Source organism: Chiloscyllium plagiosum, unplaced genomic scaffold (assembly GCF_037043375.1).
Source record: "Chiloscyllium plagiosum isolate Xiang-an unplaced genomic scaffold, Cpla_swu_hap1 HiC_scaffold_26, whole genome shotgun sequence".
In the NCBI taxonomy this organism is placed as follows: Eukaryota; Metazoa; Chordata; class Chondrichthyes; order Orectolobiformes; family Hemiscylliidae; genus Chiloscyllium; species Chiloscyllium plagiosum.
In genome coordinates this window covers 19,043,876-19,063,911 of record NW_028270164.1, presented here as the reverse complement: position 1 = coordinate 19,063,911, position 20,036 = coordinate 19,043,876, and the positions used below count along the sequence as shown (strand labels likewise).

Sequence of the window (20,036 nt, the reverse complement as noted above, 5' to 3'; positions counted from 1 at the left end):
CCTCACTTCCCGAACTTTCTGTTCATCCATGTGAATTTTTACCATCTCTGGAAGTGAGTTTTCAAACTCCTCTAGCAGAATATTCTCTGAGAGCCTCAAAGGTCCTATCGAGTTTCAAAGCATGCACCCATCGTTCAAAATGACTATGTTTAATTCTTTTGAACTCAACATAAGTTTGACCTGGTTTCTTCTTTGTTTTTCTGAACCACTATCTATATGCTTCTGGTATCAATTCACAAGCACTTAAAATACCCTGTTTAACCTCTTCATAATCTCTTGACACCTCATCTGGCAGTGTGACAAATACCTCACTATCTCTGCCTATCAGTTTAGTCAGAACTAGCATTGCCCATAAATCCTTCGAACTCTCCATTTGCCTAGCCAATTTTTCAAATGAAATAAAGAATGCTTCAAATCTTTTTCATCAAAATGTGGCAGAGTTTTGATGTATTTGTATATATCACTGTGTTCTCTTTTAATCTCCATCCTGTTAACTTGACTTTGCTGACTATGTCACAACTTCTCAAGTTCAAATTCTCTCTCTTCTTGCTCAACTCAGAACTTTCTATCTCTTTCTATCTCCTCTCTCTCTTTGCTCAGCTAAGAATCGTCTCTCTCTCTCTCTCTCTCCGTTTATCTCCTAACTCAAATCTGATTTACTAATTCGAAAAGTATGGCCTTTTTCTTTCCTTCTAAACTTTCTTGGAAAATTTGAGAATCATTTTCAAATCCCAGAACCTTTTTAGCAATTTTTAGAGCCATTTCTCTCACTTTTAATTTAATCAATCACAAGTAACCAAAATTAAACAAATTGCCTTATCTACATTTTATTTAAAATCTAGGACAGTAACCTGTGTTTAAATCTGCTGTGAGTTTTTTGTACCCCCAAATCTATTCAAATCTATCTAAACCAGTACAAATCATGAACGAGCTCCCAAACTGTTATGACACGGGTAAACCTTCCTGCTTATTTTAAACCAGCAACACAGAAAAGGTTTATCATGTGCAGTAACCTGTGAAAATTTGAGAGACCAAGGACTATTTATAGTTAAAATTAACAACTTTATTTCTTAAAGTATAACAGAGAATAATTAACTAATAACTATTTCCAACTCTTTCCTCTAACCGATCTTTTACATTCCCTTCTATAATACTAGTCTGAGAAAACCCCCAGTTAAGATTTAGCAAAAATTCAAATTTTCATAACCAGCCAGATGTCGAATTTTCTCTTTCCATCTTCCTCGGTCTTCTTTTCTTATTCTTATTCTTAGGGTTTTTTGTTTCACAAGTTACTGATCAATAAAGGTACCTTTTAAGAGAGCTATTCTCTGGACAGTCTGCAGATACTGGTGGCTTGACAGTTCTCCTCCCAATTGTTCAATTTTCCCCGGTCTTATACCCCCAAAGCATTGGATTGTGTCATTGGCTTTTAAGATTGTCAATATACTAAATTCAAATTTGATTGGCGTTTGGTATTTTTTAAGGTATAATTTAAACTGATTGGCCTAACGCAAATCTGTTATATAGTTTCCAGGCAACCAGCAACCTATATCTTGTTCAGAACACTTGGTGCTGTCAAGTAGTTCTGGCAGCTTTTCACTCCATTAAAGATACAGTACATTCACAGACTTCATAACAGTACGTTCCATTATCCAAGTCTTCGTTTATTAGAGGGAGGACCTGTCTAACTAATTTCATCAAGTTTTTTTTGAACATGTGACTAAATAATTTGTGTGTGTGGGGGGAGGGGGGGAGTGCGGTTGATATGGTTTACATGGACTTCAGCTAGACTTTTCAAAATGTTCACATGGAGGGCTAGTCCAAAAGTTAAGAATCCAAGGGATGCAAGACAAATTGGCAAAGTAAATCCTGAATCCAAAATTGCCTTGCAAATGTGAGGCAAAGGATGGCGGTGGAGGGAAGTTTTAGTGATTGTGACCAGTGATGTACCATAGGAATTGATGCTTGGACCCTTGCTGCTTGCTGAGTACATTAACAACTTGAATACGTATGTAGAAAATACAGTTAATAAGTTTGTGAATGACACGAAAATTTGTGGTGTTGTTAATATTGAGGAGAATTGTCTCAGGATACATCTGCTTTATTGATTAACCACTCAACTGGGCAGAGCAATGGCAGATGGAGTTTTATCCCAATTAGTGTGAGGTGATGCATTTTGGGGGGGGGGGGGGGGGGGGGGAGTCGAATAGAGGAAGAACATGCATAATGAATGCTGGGTCCCTCAGCAGTACTGAAGAACAAAGCTACCTTAGCATACAAATGTATAGATACCTGAAGGTGTAAACACTGAGAGAAAGGGTGATGCAAAAGGTAAATGGGATAGTTGCCTTCATTAGCCAAGCAATAGAATACAGAAATATAGCTGCCTTGTTACAACTTTATAAAACATTGGTTAAGCCACAAATGGAATAGTGTATGCAGTCCTTGTCACCGGAGTATCAGAAGAACGTGATTGCACTGAAGAGGATGCACAGGAAATTCACCAGGATGTTATCTGGAACTAAAGGTCTCAATTATGAGGACAGATTGGATAGGCTGAGTTTGTTTTCCTTGAAGCAGAGGAGGCTGAGGGGGATCTGATTGAGGGATACAAGAACATGAGAGTTGAAGACAGAGTAGATCAAGAGAATCTCTTCGCCATGACAGTTGTGTCTAAGACCAGATGGCTAACGTTTAAGATGAGGACCAAGTGGTCTAGTTGAGATATGAGAAAGAACTTTTCCACTCAGAGAGTGGTAGATACATGGAAGAGACTGCCTGAGATGGTAGTGGAGAGAGATATTATCACAACATTTCAGAAGCATCTGAATGAGTACTTAAAACACCAGAGCACAGTAGGCTATGGGCCAACTGCAGGTAAATGGGATTAGTATAGTTTGATGTTTGTTGGTCGGCATAGACATGGTGGGCCGAAGAGCCTGTTTCTGTGCTGTGTGAGTCTAGGTACGATAGTGAAAAATACCAGGAATCAATCCAACTCAGTACGGGCAGCACTTGGAGCAAGGGGCATCCATTACAAAGCACACTAAATGTTCTACAGATCCCTCTCTGCTCTCATGCTTAAATTCAAAGTTCCAATGAAGGGGTGTACATTGGCAATCACATGTAGGCAGCCCATGACTTCACCATTAGAGTGGGTTATTTGGGGCTGTGTGCATATGATGTACATGCTGCACAGAAAATGCTTCACATCAGGAATGAAAATCTAAATATTTATTCTTTAAATTCCCTCTACATTCTCCTCCCCCACTCCCCCTAAACTTGTTTGAATTCAGAGATTGAAAACAGGCTGTGAACTAAAACAGGAAGTAACATAAACAACGCAGGTAGAAACATAACTTCTTCAGTTTCACAGCATCTATTTTTTGCAATAGCCATGCTCTGTTTTTCATCCAGCCATCGCATCTAAACTTACCACACTGTTTTCAATCAGAGGCAACTTTTTTTGCAAGGCAGAGCTTATTTGCAAAACTCTTTCTGTGAGTCACATTTACCTGACCACATTATAAACGATAATCAAAGTGGTTGAGAATTATACATCTAGAGCAGGATGTTACCTTTTTAGATAACAGAGGGAGAAACACTGAGCTTATTGCCCATACCATCACTCATTAAATAAATGTGAGGTTTTGTATTTTAGTAAGGCAAATTAGGGCAGGACTTAAATACTTAATGGGAGAGTCCTGGGGAATGTTGCCGAACAAAGAGACCTTGGGATGCAGGATCATAGTGCCTTGAAGGTGGAGTTTCAGGTAGACAGGGTAATGAAGAAGACATTTGGTATGCTTGCCTTTATTGGTCAGTGCATTGAGTACAGGAGTTGGGAGGTCATGTTGCAGCTATACAGGACATCGGTCAGGCCACTCTTAGAATACTTCACTCAATTCTGGTCTCCCCGTTATAGGAAAGATGTTGTTAAACCTGAAAGGGTTCAGAAAAGATTTTCAAGGATGTTGCCAGGGATAGAGGAGTTGAGCTATAGGGTGAGGCTAAATAGGCTGTGGCTATTTTCGCAAGAACATTGGAGGCTGAGGGGTGAGCATATGGAGGCTTATAAAATCATGAGGGGTCTGAAAAGGGTAATTAGCCAAAGTATTTTTCCCAGGGTAGGAAATCAAAAACTAGAGGGCATAGGTGTAAGGTGAGAGGAGAGAGATTTAAAAGGTACCTAAGGGGCAACCTTTTCACACAGAAGGTGGTGTGTGTATGGAATGAGCTACCAGAGGAAGTGGTGGAGGCTGGTACAATTACAAAATTTAAAAGGCATCTGGATGGGAAGAGTTTAGAGGGATATGGGCCAAATGTTGGCAAATGGAACTAGATTAATTTAGGATATCTGGTCGGCATGGATGAGTTGGACTGGATGGTCTGTTTCTGTGCTGTACATCTCTATGACCCTATCCTAGAGCCATACAGCATTGAAGTAGCTTTTCGACCCATCAAGTCTGTGTTAATCTACCTCCACTAATCCCACTATCCAGCACTTGGCCTGTAACCTCGCATGTTATGGCATTTCAAGTGCTCATCTGCGTACTCTTTTAAATTCTGAGGTCTCCTATCCTTCTCAGGCAGAGGATTCCAATTTCCCACCACCCTCTGGGTAAAAATGTCTTTTCTCAAGTCCGCTCTAAAACTCCTACCCTTCACTTTCACATTAAGTTCCATTGTTATTGAATCTTCTTTCATTACCTTTTCTTTAGTATTGTGTTTGTAACACAACACAAATTTCAAAGGGCTTTTCATTTTACTGCACTCAGCCATGATGTTGATGAATAAAACATTGGAACACAAGAACAAGGGCTTTTCAAGGTCAAGATCACCAATGGTCCTATTGACCAAGTAAAGATTCTGCTTCTACTTCACAGAAAATAAATGAATCGTCCACTGGATCCTTTAATCAGGCAGTAAACAACAATGCTCATTTTTCTTACTCACTGAACAATTAAAAACTGAGAAGTGGGAAAAGTGAACATAAGTTGCTTTTCTTCGGGGAAATGATTAAAAAGCAAAAGGGAAGATATTTCAGAATGGAGTTTCACTTACCACTGAAGTATTTCATTTCATGTTTTCTTCAGGGTGAAATGAAACGTTAAAGAACACTCATGAACAAAAGAGTAGTGCTACTTCAGTTAAATAGAATTTTTTCAAGATTTTTAGAACCGCTTAATGGTTTAATGCAACTCTGCACAGCATCTCGTAGCAGGACTTTTTAAAAAAGGAGAATACTCTAGAAACCATACCAATTGTAATTTTGTTTGAATTCATTGTAATCAATCCACTCTTTGAAAATTCTTTCTTGGGTTTTGGGTGTCAAAGGCAAGACCAGTATTTGTTGCACATTCCTAACTGGTCTTGAAAAGGAGGTGATGAGCCACTTTCTTGAACTTCTATGGTCCATCTGTTGGTTTGGTACAAGTTAATGATTTGCTAAGGTGGTTCTGAGGGCATTTATGGTCAACAACTACATTACGCTGGCTAACTGTTCCAATAGCTCAACAATTTGCTCATTCAGAAAGTCACACAGACACAATGGGCTGAATGGCCTCTTCCTGCAAGGTGACAATTCTGTGATTTTGTTTGGGTCTGGAGTGACATGTAAGTCAGACCAGATAAGGATGGCAGATTGCCTTCCTTAGAGGATGTAGTGAACCTTATGGGGTTTTATGACAATGATTTTGCAGGATATGGAGTTAAGGCAGAAAAATGAAATAAACATCTGGATCAACCACAATCTAATTGAATGGTGAATCAGGCTGGTAGGAATGAATGGCCTCCCCTTGTTCCTCTGCTCCTATGTTCATCAATGAAGGTTTATACCCAAAACTCTTTAACCTGCCATCCAGTGCAGAAACTTTTCAGCATAATATTCTCATGTGGTCTCCCAGAACACTATTTGTTTCACAGTAAAAGGTCAGCAGCAAATGCAAACAAACAGAATCCAAAGTGTACGCCAATCCACATTGTGAAGGGGGCGCTTGCACATTTAGCAAGATGGCGGCAGAGTAAGACGCCCCTGCTGGATCTCCTCTGCCCTACCCGTTCTTCTTTTTTCTCTTTCTTTTTTTCTCTCTTTTTCTCTCCCCTTAGCCCCAGAGGCAAATCCTGAAGTAGTGGCACATGCGGGAAGTGAGTCCCAGAGCAGTGGGGGCAACAAGTCTCGGAGCAGTGTGGGAATCAAGTCCTGGACCAGTGTGAGAAGTGGCTCCTGGAGCATCATGGGCAGCAAGTCCCAAAACAGCACGGGAAATGAGTCCTGGAGCTGCACACAGGCAGCGATTGCTGGAGAAACAAGGGCAGCGAGCCCTGGGCAGACATTGGAGCAAGGGAAGCAATCCTGGAACTAACCTTGGAGTAGCTGAGTGCTGCTATGGAGTGGAGCAGGGACAGCTATTGGATTGGGGCCTGGTGTGGGTGGTTAGACTATGTGCAGAGGCCCCGTGCTGAGCTACTGCACTATAATGTCTATTTGAAATTTTTAATCTGACTGTAATGTCAATCCTTTAACAGTGTCTTAGTTCTAACTTTTTTTTTTAATTTAGTAAAGTAATACAACTACTTTTTATTCCTGTTTTGTATCCAAGATTTCTACTTTGGTACTTGTACCTAAGATGGTGCCATTTTCCTTCCAGCTTACAAGCCGAAGCTAAAATGGGAGGACACTTCACAAAAGGAAGGACAATGTTGGTCTGAGGCTGTGGAAGACCATCTCCAGGACTGCATGGAATCAGTGGACTGGACCGTGTTCAAGTTCAAGTACTCTACAGAAAACCTAGATGAGTATGCCACTGCCATCAGGGACTTCAATCACAAATGTATGGATGAGTTCATACCAAAGAAGTCAACCTGAATGTTCCCCAAATGGAAACCTTGGATGAACCTGGAAATCCACTCCCTACTGAAGCCCAGATGTGCAGCACTCAAGTCGGATGACCCAGGCCAATACAGGAAATCTAAATATGACCTCTGCAAAGCCATAAGGAATGGCAAGAGGCAGTACCAGACCAGGTCCGGGGCCCATACCTACCAGACAGATGCCCGCCACCTACGGCAATGCCTGAACAACATTCTAGGGTACAAACTAAAGCAGAGCAAGATGGCAGACAAAGACACATCCCTCCCACTGACACACTCAATGCTTTCTATGTTTGGTTTGAACAAAATGCCAGCAGTTTGGTGACATCTGCTCCAGCAGCTCTGGAAGCACCTGTTCCCTCTGTCACTGCTGCAGGTGTCAGATCGGTCTTCCTGGGAGTCAAAGCAAGGAAAGCGGCGGACCCGGAAAGAGTGAGCTAGCTATTCAAGATGGTGGCAATAGTACTATAGGCCCTTTAGCTTCAGGGCGGCCACATTCTTGTTCTCTTCTCTCTCCTTCCTGTCTTCTTTTACTTACCTTATGGAGTTCTCAAGAGAGAGAGGCAGCCACCGCGACAGCATTGCATGGAGTATGGCAGTGGCTGTGGTTCCCAAGTGGTGTTGGCTGAGGGTCCAGTGTTTAGAAGGGGCTGTAGGCCCGGAGCTGTGTTGGGGCTGGAGATTCAGTGTGGGGAAGGGGCTGTGGGTCTGCAGCAGTGTTGGGTCTGTGGTCGGGTGTGGGGAAGAGGCTGTGGGCCCGGAGCAGTGTTGGGGATGTGGTCCAGTGTGGGGAAAGAGCTATGGGCCTGGAGCAGTGTGGGGGTTGAGAGTGGACTGAAGTGAAGTAGAGTGAGCCTCTACAGGATGTATACATTAGAAAGACTGTTGACCTCTTACCTTTATTCCTTTATTTTTCCATTTAATAGTAGGAAAGATTCATGTTAACTTTTAACTTCATTTCTTTATTTTTCTACTTACACTAAAAGTAGGGGCTGTGGGTCCGGTGTGGGGAAGGGGCTGTGGGCCCAGAGCAGTGTTGGGGCTGTGGTCCGGTGTGGGGAAGGGGCTGTGGGCCCAGAGCAGTGTTGGGGCTGTGGTCCGGTGTGGGGAAGGGGCTGTGGGCCCAGAGTGGGGAAGGGGCTGTGGTCCGGTGTGGGGAACGGGCTGTGGGCCCAGAGCAGTGTTGGGGCTGTGGGCCCAGAGCAGTGTTGGGGCAGTGGTCCAAGTGTGGGGAAGGGGCTGTGGGCCCAGAGCAGTGTTGGGGCTGGAGGCCCAGTGTGGGGAAGGGGCTGTTGGACCAGAGCAATGTTGGGGCTGGAGGCCCAGTGTGGGGAAGGGGTTGTGGGCCCAGAGCAGTGTTGGGGCTGGAGGCCCAGTGTGGGGAAGGAGTTGTGGGCCCAGAGCAGTGTTGGGACTGGAGGCCCAGTGTGGGGAAGGAGTTGTGGGCCCAGAGCAGTGTTGGGACTGGAGGCCCAGTGTGGGGAAGGGGCTGTGGGACCAGAGCAGTGTTGGGGCTGGAGGCCCAGTGTGGGGAAGGGGCTGTGGGCCCAGAGCAGTGTTGGGGCTGGAGGCCCAGTGTGGGGAAGGGGCTGTGGGACCAGAGCAGTGTTGGGGCAGTGGTCCAAGTGTGGGGAAGGGGCTGTGGGACCAGAGCAGTGTTGGGGCTGTGGTCCAAGTGTGGGGAAGGGGCTGTGGGCCCAGAGCAGTGTTGGGGCTGGAGGCCCAGTGTGGGGAAGGGGCTGTTGGACCAGAGCAATGTTGGGGCTGGAGGCCCAGTGTGGGGAAGGGGTTGTGGGCCCAGAGCAGTGTTGGGGCTGGAGGCCCAGTGTGGGGAAGGAGTTGTGGGCCCAGAGCAGTGTTGGGACTGGAGGCCCAGTGTGGGGAAGGAGTTGTGGGCCCAGAGCAGTGTTGGGACTGGAGGCCCAGTGTGGGGAAGGGGCTGTGGGACCAGAGCAGTGTTGGGGCTGGAGGCCCAGTGTGGGGAAGGGGCTGTGGGCCCAGAGCAGTGTTGGGGCTGGAGGCCCAGTGTGGGGAAGGGGCTGTGGGACCAGAGCAGTGTTGGGGCAGTGGTCCAAGTGTGGGGAAGGGGCTGTGGGACCAGAGCAGTGTTGGGGCTGTGGTCCAAGTGTGGGGAAGGGGCTGTGGGACCAGAGCAGTGTTGAGGCTATGGTCCAAGTGTGGGGAAGGGGCTGTGGGCCCAGAGCAGTGTTGGGGCTGGAGGCCCAGTGTGGGGAAGGGGCTGTGGGCCCAGAGCAGTGTTGGGGCTGTGGTCCAAGTGTGGGGAAGGGGTATTGCTTTACTTTTACTTTGTTTCTCTATATTGCTACTTGGTCTTATGTTTTGTACCAAAGTACCTTCTAACTTAAGATGGCACTGTGTGTGGCGACGTTATACACTTTTTACTGTATTCCTGTACATGAGTACATGTGACAATAAAGCTTAAATCAATTAAATGGCCAGTAACTGATGACTTAAGGGTTTACTTACTAGCAAGTTGGGGCAGCGCGGTGGCTCAGTGGTTAGCACTGCTGCCTCACAGTGCCAAGGACCTGGCTTCAATTCTGGCCTCGGGTGACTGTCTGTGTTGAGTTTTCACGTTCTCCCCATGTCTGCGTGAGCTTCCTCTGGGTGCTCTGGTTTTCTCTGGCAGTCCAAAGATGTGCAGGTTAGGTGAATTGCCGATAGTGTTCTGGGATGTGTAGGTTAGGTGCAATAGTCAGGGGTCAATATAGAATAGGGGAGTGGGTCTGGCTTAATTGCTCTTCGGATGGCCAGTGGGGACTTGTTGGACCGTAGGGCCTGTTTCCACACTGTAGGGATTCTATGAAGTTGAGATGGTTGGCCATGAACCTTCTTGCCAGCATTTAATTGCAGCGGCCAGGAATAGGAGCTGACTTTCTGTCCAGAGCAAACTCGTACAATTATTTTCCCTTCTCCCCACTTCCAGGGAGGGGCAAATCACAGCCATTGTCTCTTCCAGCACGTGGATTGCAATCATTTCTGGGTGGCTCTGTCTGTGGTGTGGTTTGATCACCATTATTTTCCTGCTTCTTTCTTATTAAATGCAAGAGGCAGTCGATACACAATGCACATACAAACAGATTAGAACAAGACGGGTGTCCAAAAACTGATTGAATTGAAAATAGATAAATTAGTCCCTGAATCGTTTATGAAGAGCAAATAGTTGAAAAGTGTGACCAATCTAGTGAATGATACTGATTCCTTCTAGCAGTGGGTGATTGGTAGCACTCAGTGAGAAATACTCTACCCTTTAGTTAACGTCAGTGCAGAAGTGTACAAATGGTTTTTATGATAGCTGTGACCCTCACAACACACAGAAAGTCACACAGTACACCTTACAAGCCATTAACATACATAGACCTGGGTTCAAGCTTGCTTTGAACCTCTGTTCTCAGGAAAGGTGAGTGCAGGAGGAGGGACTCATAAATATCTCTTACCCAGTCTGTGCCTTTTTAAACCACCATGTTTACAGTTTGAAACACTCCCAGGAGATTATAAGTTCAGTTCACGTAGTAAACGTTTTCCTTCTGAAGCTCCTTTGAAACCTTATCAAGTGTAACATTCTGGATTCTCTCTCTCTCTCTCTCTCCTTCTCTCCAGGCAGCTACTGAATTTACAGCTGCAGTCAACATTTGGCTGCATGTCCTTTTTAAACATTGACATATTGTAATTAAAGTTTAAACTTAAAAGGAAAGGTCCTTAGGTGTTTTGGGATCTGATCCATGGTTGTGACAGGGATCCTTATAAACACTAGCATTTCTGCGATTTCATGATTGGTGAGAAAAGTGGAGCAGGCAAAGATGTGAGTTTCATTTCAAAACAAAGAAAATATATGAAACTGGAGCAGGATAGAGAAGGATTAACTGTATTGCACATAGTTACAAATATTGTGCGAGAGTCTAATCTTGACTTCCCAACACTCCAATTGGCTGAAGTCTGATATCTTGCACAGTTTGCAGCTTCCAAAATAGAATTGCGACATTAGTGAAGAAACATTCTAAACCGCAAGTACACAGAACATTTCCACATCTGAAATGGATAACATGTGCTGGGGTGGGGACATGCTACTACAATACGTGCTTCAAGTCATTTCTGCAAACATGTTGCTGCCTGTGTGCCCTTTAGCTTAAACAATGCTCACAAGTGGAATGTAAACAAAGCATTGGCCACCATTCCCTCACTTGCTAAATCCTTTCTTACTCCTTGGGCAAAACATCCAAGTGCATAAAGCTTAAGTCTGCCTCCCTAATCTTGTTGTTGGACTCACTCCCAATGCAGACTGCCCTCTCAGCATTGCCCCTTTGAAGAAAGGTTCAAATCACACCCTGATTATTTTCCTTTGTTGAAAAAAAATGTTTGTACAATATTCTTTTCTCGCCCTTCTCAATCACAAAATTGCTTCTCTTTACGGGCTAAAAGCAACATTTTTTTAGTTTGAGTTGTGTGCCAGAGATCAATATTCCTTGAATCCTGACACTCAGCAGCTCTGTTAAGAATCAGTTTGTTCAGCATAGCAATGCAGTTAAAGAGTGCCCTTTATCCTATTCATCTTGGCCCATGCAAGTCTTTCTTTTTCCACTTGGCCACAGATGAAAATTTGCAATTGGAGATTCCAGCTAGAAAATCGAAAGAGGACAATTAATGGCAACACTGATTAGCCATTATTAGATATGAATTTCCAAATATATGAACTGCGAAGAAACCTTTGGAAAAGGAAGTGTGGAAGAAATTACAAAGAACTAGCATATCATCAGATGGCATACCTGAAGTGTGATCAGACAGATGTAAAGCATCTGGATTGGGACATGCCAGGGACTTGATCTCAACTCGCTGATTAATAGTGAGAGGTCATGCTGTGCAAGTGAAGCATGTGGCTGACTTAATTGAATTCGATGGAAATTTTAATCTGCTTTCATTTTACACTAATACCCTGAAACATTCCTTTAGACATTATTCACTGCAAATGTGCTACATCTTATGGTAAGAAGCTAAATAGGGCAGGAAAACTAGCAGATCAATCCTGCACTCTGTAAAATGAGTCAGTACAGAGTGGCATTGAGTGCAACTCCAAATGTTGTCAGTTGCCTGGTTTCGCAAAGAGAAGACTCAGTCTGGGATTTTGTCACTGACCTCTGTCGCAAAGCTTGAGTACATGATGGCAGGGTGGAGGAAGTGATGCCAGCTGAGCAACCTGATCAAAGATGATGAAAGCAAGATCTGTGCAGACTGCTCAGATTCAACATAAATTACTGTCCGTACAACATGATTCTTGATTGTCTCTGGTTTCATAAGGAACAGCCATCCTTTGAAACCTGAGTGGTAGCAGTCACAATGCCTTGAAAGTTTCAGTCCTACTCCAGTGATTGGACAATATAATCCAGATTGACACATGTGGGAGATGCTGTCTTCCCTGTTGGGTGGACAGAAAATATCTTATTGTGTCTTTCAAAGCAGCCAAGTTCTCTAAAATGTGCTAGCGATTGTCTATCCCTCAGTCAACGTCACTGAAACAATTGGACTTGTCTTCCGTGGCTTGCTGTCCCAGCTGTATACACTGTGGTGGCCATGTTTCCAACTCAAACGTCCACTATTTCATTTAGAAGTATAAATCACATAAACAAGACTTATTTTGCAGCACCACATCCAGATTTTTGCTTCATGTTTCTCCTTGACTCTTCAGGAAGGGCCTTTCTTTTCCCATTCTTAAATCTGAAGGGAAATAATCCAAATTTTATTTTGTTTCAAAAATATACTTCATTCATAAAAAAAACTTTATGCATGTACATAGTCACAAATGCTGTTCAGTTCTGTATAGTAGCATATTAAGGAAACAAAAAAAACATTGGATGCTGGAGATCACAGCAGGTCAGACAGCATCCATGAAGACAGAGCAAGCTAATGTTTTTCATTAAATTAGATTTCCTACAGTGTGGAAACAGACCCTTCGGCCCAACCAGTCCACACCGACCCTCCGAAGAGTAACCCATCCAGACCCATTTCCCTCTGACTAATGCACCTAACACTATGGGCAATTTAGCATGACCAATTCACCTGACCTGCACATCTTTGGACTGTGGGAGAAAACCGAAGCACCCAGAGGAAACCCATGCAGCCAGAGGGAGAATGTACAAACTCCACACAGACAGTCGCCTGAGGTTGGGATTGAACTCAGGATGCTGGTGCTGTGAGGCAGTAGAGCTAACCACTGAGCCATCATGCCATCGGTTTGAGTCTGGATGACATTTTGAAGAGGCGTTGAGACTCGCAATGTTAGCTTGCTCTCTTGTTTGCAATATAGATGTCAGCATCTGCAGCAATTTGCTCCTCAACAAACATTGGAGTTTAACTATATCTAGACAAACTAAAGGCATCTCTTCTTTGAACCAAACTATACTTACCTGCGTTTGAGGCACTAGGAGGGTCCACTAATTGAATGGACCCCCATTTAACTTCAGAAGGAAGACCTCAGATGGTGGTCTTTCCCCACTATGCCTTGGCTGGATCATGGAATGTGGCCAACTGCAGCACTCAGTTGTGGCCAACTCCTTGTACTTGAAAACTAGCAAGTTTCAGGCAGACCAAAGAGTGTTTTTAACCGAATTGATGACCCTCCAGGCGTCACTGATGTTTGTCTTGGTGCGCATCCCGGGGACAGACTGTAGTGCAAGGATTCCAAAATGAAGAAATAAAGCAGTTGGACCAGTGCCAGGTCCCTCCATATCTTTATGGTCTCCCTGAACTCCTTGTGCCCTCACCTCTTTGTACAGTTGACTCTTCTACACTTCAGAAATATTGAAAATCCCACAGTGAGGTACTCGTTAATGTTGGAAACCAACACAGTGAGTCACATTTGTTCAAACAACTGCACTCCTATTTTATACTGTATTAAAATTTGCCTCATTGGATGTAGTGCATTCCAAACTACTGTGAAGATGAATAGGAGGCTATGATTACACATTACTAACAATGGGTTCAGATTTCAGAACAGCATAACAGTTTAAAGCTGTCCAATATTGAGTTGAATGCAATGATGGCTTGATAAACAGGCTTACAGGGGGAAACATTTTCCAATCATTCTCAAAAATAAAAAAAATACAGATCACCCACAATTACCTGCACTCTCGCTGATCTGTAAAATTTTTTATGGTTAATCAAAGACAGATGGCAGTGCTGTAGGTCATCTATTAGTTCAAAAAAAACTTTATCAACATTCATGATTCTAACCATCCGAGCCCAGACAGGCAGCTAAAAACTGTTCTGATAAAGTGGACTTTTTCACTGTGATGGGAATCCAAAATTAGAACTGCAAGCAGAAGATGGTTACTAATAATACTAAATTTAGGAGAAACTTGTTTACACAGAGAGCGACAAAAATGTGGGATTTTCAACCACAAGGTGCAGTTGAGGAAGATAGCATACGTTTATGGGAAGCAAGTACATGAAGGAGCAGGAACAGAAGAATCTGTAGATTGACTTAGCTGAAAAGGTATAATTGCATCTCCACATGACCAAATCGGTTGAATGACACATTTCTCTAATTTAGTTCGAAGTTATAAATAGTGGTGGCCTCTGAACCCAGATACAGAAGTGAATGGTGATGGTACTCTGATAGCACTGCACTATGTCCCACAAAGAATCCTTGCTCATCAGCACAGGAACAGGCACTTCCAAAGTCATTTGAACTGCCAAGATCAGTCCCGTAGAGACTGCCAGCAAGATTATTGGATCAAATGGCTTATGAAGTCAGGCTAGTTCAACTGAGAGTTTCAAAACTGAGACAGATGGATTACTGGCAAGCATTTTGAAAAGAAGGAAGTAGATGGAATTAACATATACCTACTGGGGAGACAGTGGTCTCGAGGTAACATCATTGGACTGGTCACACCGAGGTCTAGGCTAATGGTCTGGGATATGAGTTAAAATCTCACCTTGGCAACTGGTGGAAATTTATTTTTAAAAATTTTTTATTCATTCATGGAATGTGAGTTTCACAATGGCTGGGCCAGCATTTATTGCCCAGCCCTTGTTGCCCTTGAGAAGGTGGTACTAAAGTGCCTTCTTGAATTATTATAATTCATTTGGTGTGGGTACCTGCTAGCCTGTGGAATTCAATGAATAAGTCTGGAATATAAAGCTACCCTCAATAATGGTAACTCTGACAAATGTCATTGATTATCATAAAACCCCTTAAGGTTCACTAATGTCCTTTCGGAAGAAATTTGTTTTCCTTCTACTATCTGACCTACATGTGACTCCAAACTCACAGCAACATATTAACTCTGCACTGCCCTCTGAAATGGCTTAGCAGTTAGTCACTACATTCAATGGGTTAATATGGATAGGCAACAAATGTTGATTCTGCCATGAAGCCCATATCCCAAGTAAGAATCTATACAGATCAGACACTGATATAATTCATTGGTAGAACACATTTGAAGGGCTGAATGGTCTCCTCTTCCTGTTTTCCTAATTAGACATTGAAAGCTTCAAGAGGGTTTTTTTATCGAAAAGGGTTAATTCCTCTGCTCCTTTAACAAATTTACCCCATTGCAGAATCCAGCTCAGACTTCCAAAAGTTTGCCTCCTGATGCAAATTTCTTTCTTGGGTTATCGCGATTTATGTCAGCCAAGACAACATGTGTCATCAGGGTATCAGTTCTTCTGGCCTGTGTGGAGTTACTGCAGTTTGTTGATATAAATAGACCTTAAATACCAATATGTGCAATGAAGCTACATATCTATGTGTACCAGAAACCCGATGGTAATCTAATACCCTCTTAAACAGCTTCATAGAGTATAAGCTTCATTACTCAGAATGCAGTGAGTGAATATTATAGACGGGAACATCAGCGATTCAATCAGATTTCAACTGGTGCCATTGCTGGCATTAGTGTCTTGAGTATAGGGAAAAGAAATATAGGCTTGAATTTACAGATGTGTTGGTGGGTGGAGGGGTGCATAATATTGGCTGGGTGGCAGTTGGGTATAATGGCTGTTGTATTATTGCCTAGATCACAGACCAGACAGGCAGAGTACCTTTAAGACAGATGACATATGTCATTCCAATATGAAGGTTTGCTTTCAGTAGCAACAGTAGTAACAGTATTGGTAGCCTGCTTGCTCTTTGCTCTTTGTTGTAAATAAGCACAGGGCACAGGCTATGTGAAAGTCTGAGATTTTATTGCAGTGAAAATAGTCGGTGATATTAATAAATTTCAAGACATGTGTCTCAAGAAGAACCCAGTTTTGATGGTATATGTTGAGCTGCCATATAGGAAACTCTCAGACCATATCATACTGGCAGCAGTGTTTTACCTAGGAACCACATCAACACCCATCCCTTACCTGCTTCTGCCAGAGGCAGGGTAGGTTTCAAGAAGTCCACTTGATCTTGGGTCAAGTCAGTAACTTATTTGTATAAAATAAAGAAATAAGCAGGCAATTTCCACAGTAAAAGCGATGATTTTTCATATTGCCCTGAGCGATGAGAAAGGTTACATTACAACTTATTACAAGCAAGGGCCCACTTTTATAGCTAAGCTTACAAAATGTTGTTCTTTCAGAAATGGATCACCTTTGCCTGCCACCATTGTAAAATAGATTCATTGCCGGTTTTTCCCGGAAAAATAGATCAACACAAGTTCTCAATTTTGACAATATTCCATGATTTCAGTAACCTCTTCAATTGATTTGGCAGTGAAGCAGTTGCCCAAATGGTCCTCTGTCATGCTGAATTGATTCATGTTAATTTACTTCGTCCTCAGCACTTCTTGTCCACTCACAGGAAAGATAAACATTGACGCTTTAGTTAAACTGATTCTCAAAAGTCAGCATTATTGTGCAAACGTTTAGATAGGAATCCAGTTCCATAGACAACATTGTGTTCAAAAAGAAGTTGTTTAGTGCAGCCAAATAACTCAGCTCTTGTCATAGTTTCCACATGGAGTGTTGAGCAAATGTTTGACTTTCTACCAAGAACAAAAAGTAAAACAGCTATTTATCCCCCTAAAGTTTTTACATGAATCCACAGCACTGCATTCACCTTATACAAACTTTTGTACACCAGATGAAATCAGAAATTAAGTCCCAGTGGCAAGGGGTAATATTATATTCTGTTCTAGTGTGAGATAATAAATGGATATGCGTTTGTGTCTCTGATTCCCCAGATTATTTCTCCATTTTATTCACACTCAGGGAAAAATTAAGATATGGACAAGAAACTAGGGTCTTACACACAGGCAAAGGTAATTGAGAAAGAAATAACTTGTCTTCGTATGGCAGCTTTCATAGCTTCAAGTTGTCCCAAATTACTTTGCAGTATTCTTTTAACATGTTTGAAGTGTAGTCACTGTTGTACTATGCAGAAAATATAGCAACCAATCTGTTCACAATGGTGACTCAGAAACAGCAAAAGTGGTCATCATCAAATAATCTGTTTTAATAATGTTGACTGAGGGATCCCTCTGCTCAAAATGGTGTGTTTTAGATCTACTTGATAGGGCAAACAGGACATCTAACCATTCATCTGAAAGAGTACATCCTCGATACTATTGCATTCTCTCAACACAGCTCATTGTCAGCCTGGCTGAGGAGTGGGACTTGAACACTAAACATTCAGGGATGGGGTGGGTACCATCAGTGGAGCCCCACTTGCTAAACCAAAGAGGAAATCACCAATATCTTTTATCTGAGAGAAACATTAGCCATGATTTCATAGGAAAGCAGTTTTGTGCCTGAGTGGTAAAACAAGGTGTCCATGAAATGAAGGCAAAGACACAGCACCATATGATTCCACAATGGGAGTCCCCATAAAGTCCCATTTAAGTGGCTTTTCTTAATTGATGAGTCCCATACTGAGGAGTAAAAATTGCTCCAGGATGTCCCTCAATTCCCCCTGTAATTTTGACATCTCGAAGTAATCTCGGAGAAATGACACATATGACACCCAGAGACAGAGAATAGAATGCTACTGAGTTCAATTGGCATCTGAAATTGAAGTAAGCAGAGGGTTAAACATGCGTATTACGGACACATTGCGGAACTTCATGAAGTTCAAATAAGTAAACATGTGCAAATATATGTATTGTTTTCCATAATAAGAACCAACTTAATTTTTATACTACTGCTCTCATTGGGCTGGCTGGATTCCACAGTGGAAATTGCTATAGGCACATAAGGCCCTGTTAATGACTTTTAGAAATAAACTGTTCAAATGGTAATAATACTTGATAATATCAGTATTTTCTGATTTTGCCCTGATGGCAGAACATGAAAAAGTGATGCTGAGGCAACATTGATCATTATCCTATGTGTAGAAAGTATGTTTTCATAAATAATCAGTGAAGAATTATAGCTGTTCAAGATAAGTCAGAGGTCACCATGCCTAGACATTAAAATCTGCTGAAAGGCTTTTGATGCTCACAAGTGCTGCCCATTTATGTATTGCCTCACATGTAAACAAGGCAATCTCATCTGTGTGGGAAGTGCTGAAGGCCCTTCTGACAATAGGTCATTGTATGATTGACCTTTGCTTCAAATGGAAAGAGACCGCCATATAAGGAAATCTAAACTCCGCTTAAGCAAAATCAGCTGTGAGCAGAAACACTAGAGTGAAACAGATGGATTAAAAACAGATGGATTCACCTTTGCTGGTTTTGCCGTGTCCTTAACGGGCTTGAAATAAAATTAAAAACAGGTGGCCCCCAAAATTCTGATGCACTGGGAGGGCATAAACCCAACTAATCTGCCTGGACCATCCTGGCATTCGGGGATTACAGATGGTTTGCCTGTTCAATGCCCCATTTAGGGTTTTTAACCTTAAAATCCTCTGGAAATGAGGTTGGATCTCAGAGACACACAATCCTGCAATAATGGAAATGGGAGGTTTGGCCCTGATGACATAACCGATCCCGAGTGCTACCATTTCTGCGTGAGGATCCATCAATTTAATTTAAATCAGGGATAAGCTTAGAACAGCAATCAAACTTTGACATTAGTTGGGAGGCCCCATAACCTCATTTGGAAATGATGGCCTTTTCTGCTGTCTCTTGTTTAAAATATTTTTTTCAAATAAATTGGGAGGCTGCAAATAGTTCTCAATTACATTGCACTATTCATGATTTATCTGCTGGACAAGGAGAAATGACATAGGCATAGCAAGCAACCAGGAATTTAGGCTTGGGGCAGCGATGCAGGAGGTCTCAACTTTTCTGTAGATGCATCATCATGGGGATTGCCCCAAAAGATCATTTCTCAACACATCCACAGAATTATGTGGTGAGAGACCTTCGTCTTCTGCCATAACAGGTTCCTGGAGTCGTGAACATTCCTGAAAGATCTGTGTCATGGACATATTCTCTGATAGTGCCATAAAAATGGCATTTTAATTTAAAATTAAAGTTTAACATTTAATGGTATGCTGTTGTCCCCATCATCAATCATGTGTCTCCGGGATTGTCTCAATACCACTTCCCTATGGGTCAACAAACATCTTATATTCTTGGTCGATCCTTAATATTTAAATGTTTAAAATGTCCTTGACTTCCTCCTTCATACACCATGTCCTACCTCTAATATTTCATCCTCTATCTTCCTTTATGAGTTGCAAAGTATCCTTTGCCTAAATCTTTAATTTTTTAGCATCACTCTGAGTCAGCCTATCCAGGCCAATGAGCGCAAATGACAGACTGAGTTAATTCCATTGGAAGTGTCATTTGTTGAATGTTTTGGCATGAATTTCTTCACTTTGCAACATCTTTCTTGCTTTTGTCTTCAGCAGAGATAGGATTAGGAGCTATGCTGTCTTCCTTTTCTGCTATGTCATGCTCAGAGAACCTCTCCACAGTACGCAGCGCACAAAAGATGTCTCATTGCAGATCTTTGAGCATTAAGTTTTCTTTGGGTGCTAGCCCTCCCTTTTCACAAAGAAGTGCATAGAAAGAGGCCATTCCATTCAACACGTTCATAGCAGAGCTTATACTCCACACAAGCTTCCAACTCACCATATCATAAAAATGACAATTAGATTACTTACAGTGTGGAAACAGGCCCTTCGGCCCAACAAGTCCACACTGACCCGCCGAAGCGTAACCCACCCATTCCCGTACATTTACCCCTTTACCTAACACTACGGGCAATTTAGC

The 20,036-nt window shown here is 42.6% G+C and overlaps 2 long non-coding RNA genes across 2 annotated transcripts in view; one reads left to right on the top strand and one right to left on the bottom strand.

Moving 5' to 3' along the window:
- The window catches only part of LOC148145106 (uncharacterized), a 44,588-nt gene extending 37,815 nt beyond the window's left edge, over window positions 1-6,773 (top strand). Inside the window, exon 3 of the long non-coding RNA XR_015750907.1 lies at window positions 6,651-6,773. This is a non-coding gene — a long non-coding RNA (uncharacterized LOC148145106). The remainder of the gene's footprint in view (window positions 1-6,650) is intronic.
- The window catches only part of LOC148145105 (uncharacterized), an 89,629-nt gene that overhangs the window by 11,963 nt on the left and 57,630 nt on the right, over window positions 1-20,036 (bottom strand). Inside the window, exon 5 of the long non-coding RNA XR_015750906.1 lies at window positions 10,332-12,603. This is a non-coding gene — a long non-coding RNA (uncharacterized LOC148145105). The remainder of the gene's footprint in view (window positions 1-10,331; window positions 12,604-20,036) is intronic.